Source organism: Balaenoptera musculus, chromosome 1, assembly GCF_009873245.2.
Source record: "Balaenoptera musculus isolate JJ_BM4_2016_0621 chromosome 1, mBalMus1.pri.v3, whole genome shotgun sequence".
Taxonomy (NCBI): Eukaryota; Metazoa; Chordata; class Mammalia; order Artiodactyla; family Balaenopteridae; genus Balaenoptera; species Balaenoptera musculus.
In genome coordinates, this window is record NC_045785.1 from 78,537,696 (window position 1) to 78,545,419 (window position 7,724).

The 7,724-nt window shown below is 37.5% G+C and overlaps 1 protein-coding gene across 2 annotated transcripts in view; it reads right to left on the bottom strand.

The window, feature by feature from the left end:
• GBP6 (guanylate binding protein family member 6) overlaps nt 1–7,457 on the bottom strand; it is a 32,925-nt gene extending 25,468 nt beyond the window's left edge. For both annotated transcript variants that reach the window (XM_036831887.1, XM_036831882.1), the window contains exon 1: nt 7,315–7,457. The gene's annotated coding sequence lies outside the window, so the exon portion shown is untranslated. The remainder of the gene's footprint in view (nt 1–7,314) is intronic.
• Between the last annotated feature and the right edge of the window lie 267 nt (nt 7,458–7,724).

Here is a 7,724-nt window from a genome sequence, read left to right on the forward strand (position 1 = left end):
ATAGGAGCACCTCAATACATAAGGCAAATACTAACAGCCATAAAAGGGGAAATCGACAGCAACACAATCATAGTAGGGGACTTTAACACCCCACTTTCACCAATGGACAGATCATCCAAAATGAAAATAAATAAGGAAACACAAGCTTTAAGTGATACATTAAACAAGATGGACTTAATTGATATTTATAGGACATTCCACCCAAAAACAACAGAATACACATTTTTCTCAAGTGCTCATGGAACATTCTCCAGGATAGATCATATATTGGGTCACAAATCAAGCCTTGGTAAACTTAAGAAAATTGAAATCGTATCAAGTATCTTTTCCGACCACAACGCTATGAGACTAGATATCAATTACGGGAAAAGATCTGTAAAAAATACAAACACATGGAGGCTACACAATACACTACTTAATAACGAAGTGATCACTGGAGAAATCAAAGGGGAAATCAAAAAATACCTAGAAACAAATGACAATGGAGACACGATGACCCAAAACCTATGGGATGCAGCAAAAACAGTTCTAAGAGGGAAGTTTATCGCAATACAAGCCTACATCAAGAAACAGGAAACATCTCGAATAAACAACCTAACCTTGCACCTAAAGCAATTAGAGAAAGAACAAAAAAACCCCAAAGCTAGCAGAAGGAAAGAAATGATAAAGATCAGATCAGAAATAAATGAAAAAGAAATGAAGGAAACAATAGCAAAAATCAATGAAACTAAAAGCTGGTTCTTCAAGAAGATAAACAAAATTGACAAACCATTAGCCAGACTCATCAAGAGAAAAAGGGAGAAGACTCAAATCAATAGAATTAGAAATGAAAAAGGAGAAGTAACCACTGACACTGCAGAAATACAAACGATCATGAGAGATTACTACAAGCAACTCTATGCCAATAAAATGGACAACCTAGAAGAAATGGACAGATTCTTAGAAATGCACAACCTGCCGAGACTGAACCAGGAAGAAATAGAAAATATGAACAGACCAATCACAAGCACTGAAATTGAAACTGTGATTAAAAATCTTCCAACAAACAAAAGCCCAGGACCAGATGGCTTCACTGGCGAATTCTATCAAACATTTAGAGAAGAGCTAATACCTATCCTTCTCAAACTCTTCCAAAATATTGCAGAGGGAGGAACACTCCCAAACTCATTCTATGAGGCCACCATCACCCTGATACCAAAACCAGACAAAGATGTCGCAAAGAAAGAAAACTACAGGCCAATATCACTGATGAACATAAATGCAAAAATCCTCAACAAAATACTAGCAAACAGAATCCAACAGCACATTAAAAGGATTATACACCATGATCAAGTGGGGTTTATCCCAGGAATGCAAGGATCCTTCAATATACGCAAATCAATCAACGTGATACATCATATTAACAAACTGAAGGAGAAAAACCATATGATCATCTCAATAGATGCAGAGAAAGCTTTCGACAAAATTCAACACCCATTTATGATAAAAGCCCTGCAGAAAGTAGGTATAGAGGGAACTTTCCTCAACATAATAAAGGCCATATATGACAAACCCACAGCCAACATTGTCCTCAATGGTGAAAAACTGAAACCATTTCCACTAAGATCAGGAACAAGACAAGGTTGCCCACTCTCACCACTATTATTCAACATAGTTTTGGAAGTGTTAGCCACAGCAATCAGAGAAGAAAAAGAAATAAAAGGAATCCAAATCGGAAAAGAAGAAGTAAAGCTGTCACTGTTTGTAGATGACATGATACTATACATAGAGAATCCTAAAACTTCCACTAGAAAACTACTAGAGCTAATCAATGAATTTGGTAAAGTAGCAGGATACAAAATTAATGCACAGAAATCTCTTGCATTCCTATATACTAATGATGAAAAATCTGAAAGTGAAATTAAGAAAACACTCCCGTTTACCATTGCAACAAAAAGAATAAAATATCTAGGAATAAACCTACCTAAGGAGACAAAAGACCCGTATGCAGAAAATTATAGGACACTGATGAAAGAAATTAAAGATGATACAAATAGATGGAGAGATATACCATGTTCTTGGATTGGAAGAATCAACATTGTGAAAATGACTCTACTACCCAAAGCAATCTACAGATTCAATGCAATCCCTATCAAACTACCACAGGCATTTTTCACAGAACTAGAACAAAAAATTTCACAATTTGTATGGAGACACAAAAGACCCCGAATAGCCAAAGCAGTCTTGAGAACGAAAAATGGAGCTGGAGGAATCAGGCTCCCTGACTTCAGAGTATATTACAAAGCTACAGTAATCAAGACAGTTTGGTACTGGCACAAAAACAGAAATATAGATCAATGGAACAGGATAGAAAGCCCAGAGATAAACCCACGCACATATGGTCACCTTATCTTTGATAAAGGAGGCAAGCATATACAGTGGAGAAAAGACAGTCTCTTCAATAAGTGGTGCTGGGAAAATTGGACAGGTCCATGTAAAAGTATGAAACTAGAACACTCCCTGACACCATACACAAAAATAAACTCAAAATGGATTAAAAACCTAAATGTTAAGCCAGACACTATCAAACTCTTAGAGGAAAACATAGGCAGAACACTCTATGACATAAATCACAGCAAGATCCTTTTTGACCCAGCTCCTAGAGAAATGGAAATAAAAACACAAATAAACAAATGGGACCTAATGAAACTTAAAAGCTTTTGTACAGCAAAGGAAACCATAAACAAGACCAAAAGACAACCCTCAGAATGGGAGAAAATATTTGCAAATGAAGCAACTGACAAAGGATTAATCTCCAAGATTTACAAGCAGCTCATGCAGCTCAATAACAAAAAAACAAACAACCCAATCCAAAAATGGGCAGAAGACCTAAACAGACATTTCTCCAAAGAAGATATACAGATGGCCAACAGACACATGAAAGAATGCTCAACATCCTTAATCATTAGAGAAATGCAAATCAAAACTACAATGAGGTATCATCTCACACCGGTCAGAATGGCCAGCATCAAAAAATCTACAAACAATAAATGCTGGAGAGGGTGTGGAGAAAAGGGAACACTCTTGCACTGTTGGTGGGAATGTAAATTGATACAGCCACTATGGAGAACAGTATGGAGGTTCCTTAAAAAACTAAAAATAGAACTACCATACGACCCAGCAATCCCACTACTGGGCATATACCCTGAGAAAACCATCATTCAAAGAGAGTCATGTACCAAAATGTTCATTGCAGCTCTATTTACAATAGCCAGGACACGGAAGCAATCAAAGTGTCCATCATCGGATGAATGGATAAAGAAGATGTGGCACATATATACAATGGAATATTACTCAGCCATAAAAAGAAATGAAATGGAGGTATTTGTAATGAGGTGGATGGAGTTAGAGTCTGTCATACAGAGTGAAGTAAGTCAGAAAGAGAAAAACAAATACAGTATGCTAACACATATATATGGAATCTAAGGAAAAAAAAAAAAAAAAAGGACATGAAGAACCTAGTGGCAAGATGGGAATAAAGACACAGACCTACTAAAGAATGGACTTGAGGATATGGGGAGGGGGAGGGGTGAGATGTGACAGGGTGAGAGAGTGTCATGGACATACATACACTACCAATGTAAAATAGATAGCTAGTGGGAAGCAGCCGCATAGCACAGGGAGATCAGCTGGGTGCTTTGTGACCACCTAGAGGGGTGGGATAGGGAGGGTGGGAGGGAGGGAGATGCAAGAGGGAAGAGATATGGGAACATATGGATATATATAACTGATTCACTTTGTTTTAAAGCAGAAACTAACACACCATTGTAAAGCAATTATACTTCAATAAAGATGTTAAAAAAAAAAAAAAAGGCAAACAAGTGCTGGCCAGGATGTAGAAAAATTGGAACCTTTGTGCATTGCTGGTGGGAATGTAAAATGATGCAACCACTGTGGAAAACACTATGGTGGTTCACCAAAAAATTGAACATACAATTACTATTTGATCCAGCAATTCCACTTCAGGGTATATACACAAAATTATTAATAGCAGGGACTTGAACAGATATTTGTACACCAATGTTCACAGCAGCAGTATCTAAAATATTCAAAAGGTGAAACAACGCAAATGTCCATCAAGGGATGAATGGATAAACAAAATGTGGCAAGTCATACAATGGAATATTATTCAGCTATAAAAAGAATGAAATTCTATTATGTTACATTGATGAACCTTGGAGACATTATTCTAATTGAAATAAGCCAGACACAAAAGGAAAAATATAATATGATTCCTCTTATATGAGCTACCTAAAATAGTCAAATGCATAGACAGTAAGTAGAATAGTGTCTAGCACGGGCTGCAGGGAGAGGGAATGTGGAGTTATTGTTTATTTAAAGGGTACTGAGTTCCCATTTGGGATGGTGAAAATATCTGGAGATGGATAGTGGTGGTAGTTGCACAACAATGTGAATGTACTTAGTACCACTGAACTGTACCCTTAAAATGGTTAAAATGGTAAATTTTAAGTTAAATATATTTTTTCACAATAAAAAAGTTAAAAGAAAAAAAGCAGACAATCTATTTCTCTGTGCCATGCCACTGCAACCAATTAATTGGCAGAATAATCTTCTTCAAAGACATTGGTTATCCTATAAGTTCCTTTATCAATAACCAGTGGTAGCTTTCAAGTGACCATCATACACCAAAATGTGCTAACACTTTAGTGTGATCCTACGTGCTCATCTTTTACCTGCAGGTATAGAAGAGTGTTAAGTAGAAGCAGCAGCTGTGTGGGAATGAGGTCAATAAAAAGGATGCAGCCTCCCTTTCAAAAAGAGAAGGCAGGAGACAGGAGAATGTCTTGTATCTTAAGGGATTCAGGCTGAAGTACTTAGCTAAGAAGGGTCAGGTTTTTTTGCAACTTAGTCCCAGAAATGAGAATAAGAATAAGAATAAAAATGCAAATATCATTTTACATTACATTGAGAGACATATACATATATTTAGAGAGAGAAAGCAAATCTAGCAAAAGATCACCACCGGGTAAATCTAGGTGAAAAGGATATGAGAGTTCCTTGTCATTGTTTTCCAAGGCAAAGTCTGATTTGAAAAATTAAGTATTAAAAGCACAATTATACCATGGGTCTCCTGGCATATTTTTGATTGCTATTATATTAGAAGTTTCCTATAATATCTATGCATGTTTCATTATCAGAATATATAAACATGATATTATATTCAAATATCTCAAATATTCAGTTTTATATTTATAGGTCAAATATTCAAGATGCATCTAATACTATCAAAAAAATACCAAAAAAAAAAAAAAAAGAAAACCGAAAGAACAGCTCTATCAGTTACTACTCATGTGGCCTTAAACAAGGAGTCTCACCTAGTTAAACCTAAGTTTTTAAAGATTGGGGGTGGTGGTGGTGGTGGGATGAACTGGGAGATTGGGACTGACATATATACACTAATATGTATAAAATAGATAACTAATAAGAACCTGCTGTATAAAAATAAATAAATAAAATTAAATTGAAAAAAAAGATAATTATAGGGGTAATGTGAGAAAAATTATAGGTCCAGCCTGGAGAATGTTTTGATAATAAAATTAAATACTATAAGCTTATATCCGAGCATAGCATGCAACACAAAATAGGATTTCAGTACATGTTTGTTGAATTAGATGAAGATTTATCCACAATAATTGCACTGAACCAGTTGGTCCATTTGGTGCATTTGAACACAGTCTGTGAACTCTAGGTTACTAAGAAACAAGGTCTACAAATTAAAATTTTTTATCAGAGCAAAGCAGCAAGCACATTCAAAAACTGCTCCTGCACCATCTCCTTTTGTCTAATTCTTCAGTGTGGGGAGTAAAGAATACAAAGGAAAACATGGGCCTCTAGCAGCTACATTATAATTTCTGCAATTGTCCAGTCCCCTCTTTAGAGTGAAGACTAAAGGAAGCTGTAGGAAGATGTGAGAGGAACAACTGCAAACAACTTTATATATGGAATCTTAAAAAAAAAAAAAAAAAGGTCATGAAGAACCTAGGGGCAAGATGGGAATAAAGACGCAGACCTACTAGAGAATGGACTTGAGGACACAGGGAGGGGGAAGGGTAAGCTGGGACAAAGCGAGAGAGTAGCACTGACATATATACACTACCAAATGTGAAATAGATAGCTAGTGGGAAGCAGCCGCATAGCACAGGGAGATCAGCTCGGTGCTTTGTGACCAGCTAGAAGGGTGGGAGAGGGAGGGTGGGAGGGAGGGAGATGCAAGAGGGAAGAGATATGGGGATATATGTGTATGTATAACTGATTCACTTTGTTATAAAGCAGAAACTAACACACCATTGTAAAGCAATTATACTCCAATAAAAACGTTAAAAAAAAAAAAAAGACCCCACCCATTCAAAGGGCTAAAAATAAGATAAAAGGGGGAATCAAAAAACCCTGCAGGGGTGCCCCACACTCTCCTCTGAGTGTTTCCTTTTGCCTTTGCCTCAATAAACTGCTTCTTTGTTCTCTTTGCTCCAAAAAAACCAAAACCAAAACCAAAAACAAAAACAAACAAAAAAAAACAGATCTGCAGATCTGTGATTTCTTAGCTGTGAATAGGCTACAGAATTTTTAACTTCAATTAACAAAGTACAACTGTTCAGTCCTGCTCAGGATTGGTTTTCAAAATTTGATCTACAGAAGAATCATCCAGAGGGGTTGTTAAACCCAGATTGTATAGATTTTTTAAATGCTACAAAAGACTCCAATGTAACTATGAAAAACAAACCTACAAACACAAGGGCATGGGGGAGAAGAGAGAGGGAAGAGACAGGAGGGGGAGCCAGAGAGAGAGAAGGAAAAAGAGAGTTTTGAAGAGATTTTTAATTTTTAACTAATAAAAGATCAGCTATGTGGGGACTACATTTATCTCTACATAGATATTTTCAGAGCTCTCGCTATGAAGCTTTCTTAAGTATGACTGATAGAAAGATTCAAAGAAACGATCTCTTTAGATGATAATTGCCTATAACCTCCTTGGCAGAGACTGTCTTATTCTCTGAATTCTAATGCCAGCCACAGAGCTTGATAAAGCAAGACAGGCAAGCTCGCATGAGGACTCTTTCAAGGAGCAGCACATCCAGGGAGACAGAGTGTGCCCCTTACTTTGCAGACCTTACTGGTCCAGAGAAGCTGAGCGTCCTCCAAACGAAAGCCAGCCATAGACCTCTGCACCCCAGACAATAAGCAACCTGCCCTTTCTCAATTGTCACTTTGAATCAGAAATCAATTTTGGGTTGCACATAAAAGAGATAGACATACCTGCTCCACACACACCAATGGCAATGATTTGGCAAAGATTTCTTGACTGTTACACCACCTTGCCTCTCACCCCTTGCTCACTTGCTCCTTGCACCTTTCTGTCCCTCCTTTATCAAAGCTAAAACAGACTGAGCAAGCCAGTCCTCCCTTCCTGTAGAGTAACGGGATAAAACTGAAATTGAAAGTGAAAGTAATTCCCGCTGTTTCTGGGAGAGCAGAGTCGTCCCAGATCTGGTGACTACAGCACGAATATGGCTGTGTGGTGCAGGGTGAGAGGAAGTTAGAAAAAGCCAGTCACCCAACAGTCACATCCTAACACATTCCCCCAGCTTTCTTTGGGCCTCCCCACATTGAAGGCTTTCCTGGCCTCTCTTCTTGGTACATCTCTCCCGGGTGTAAGGTTGCTTATG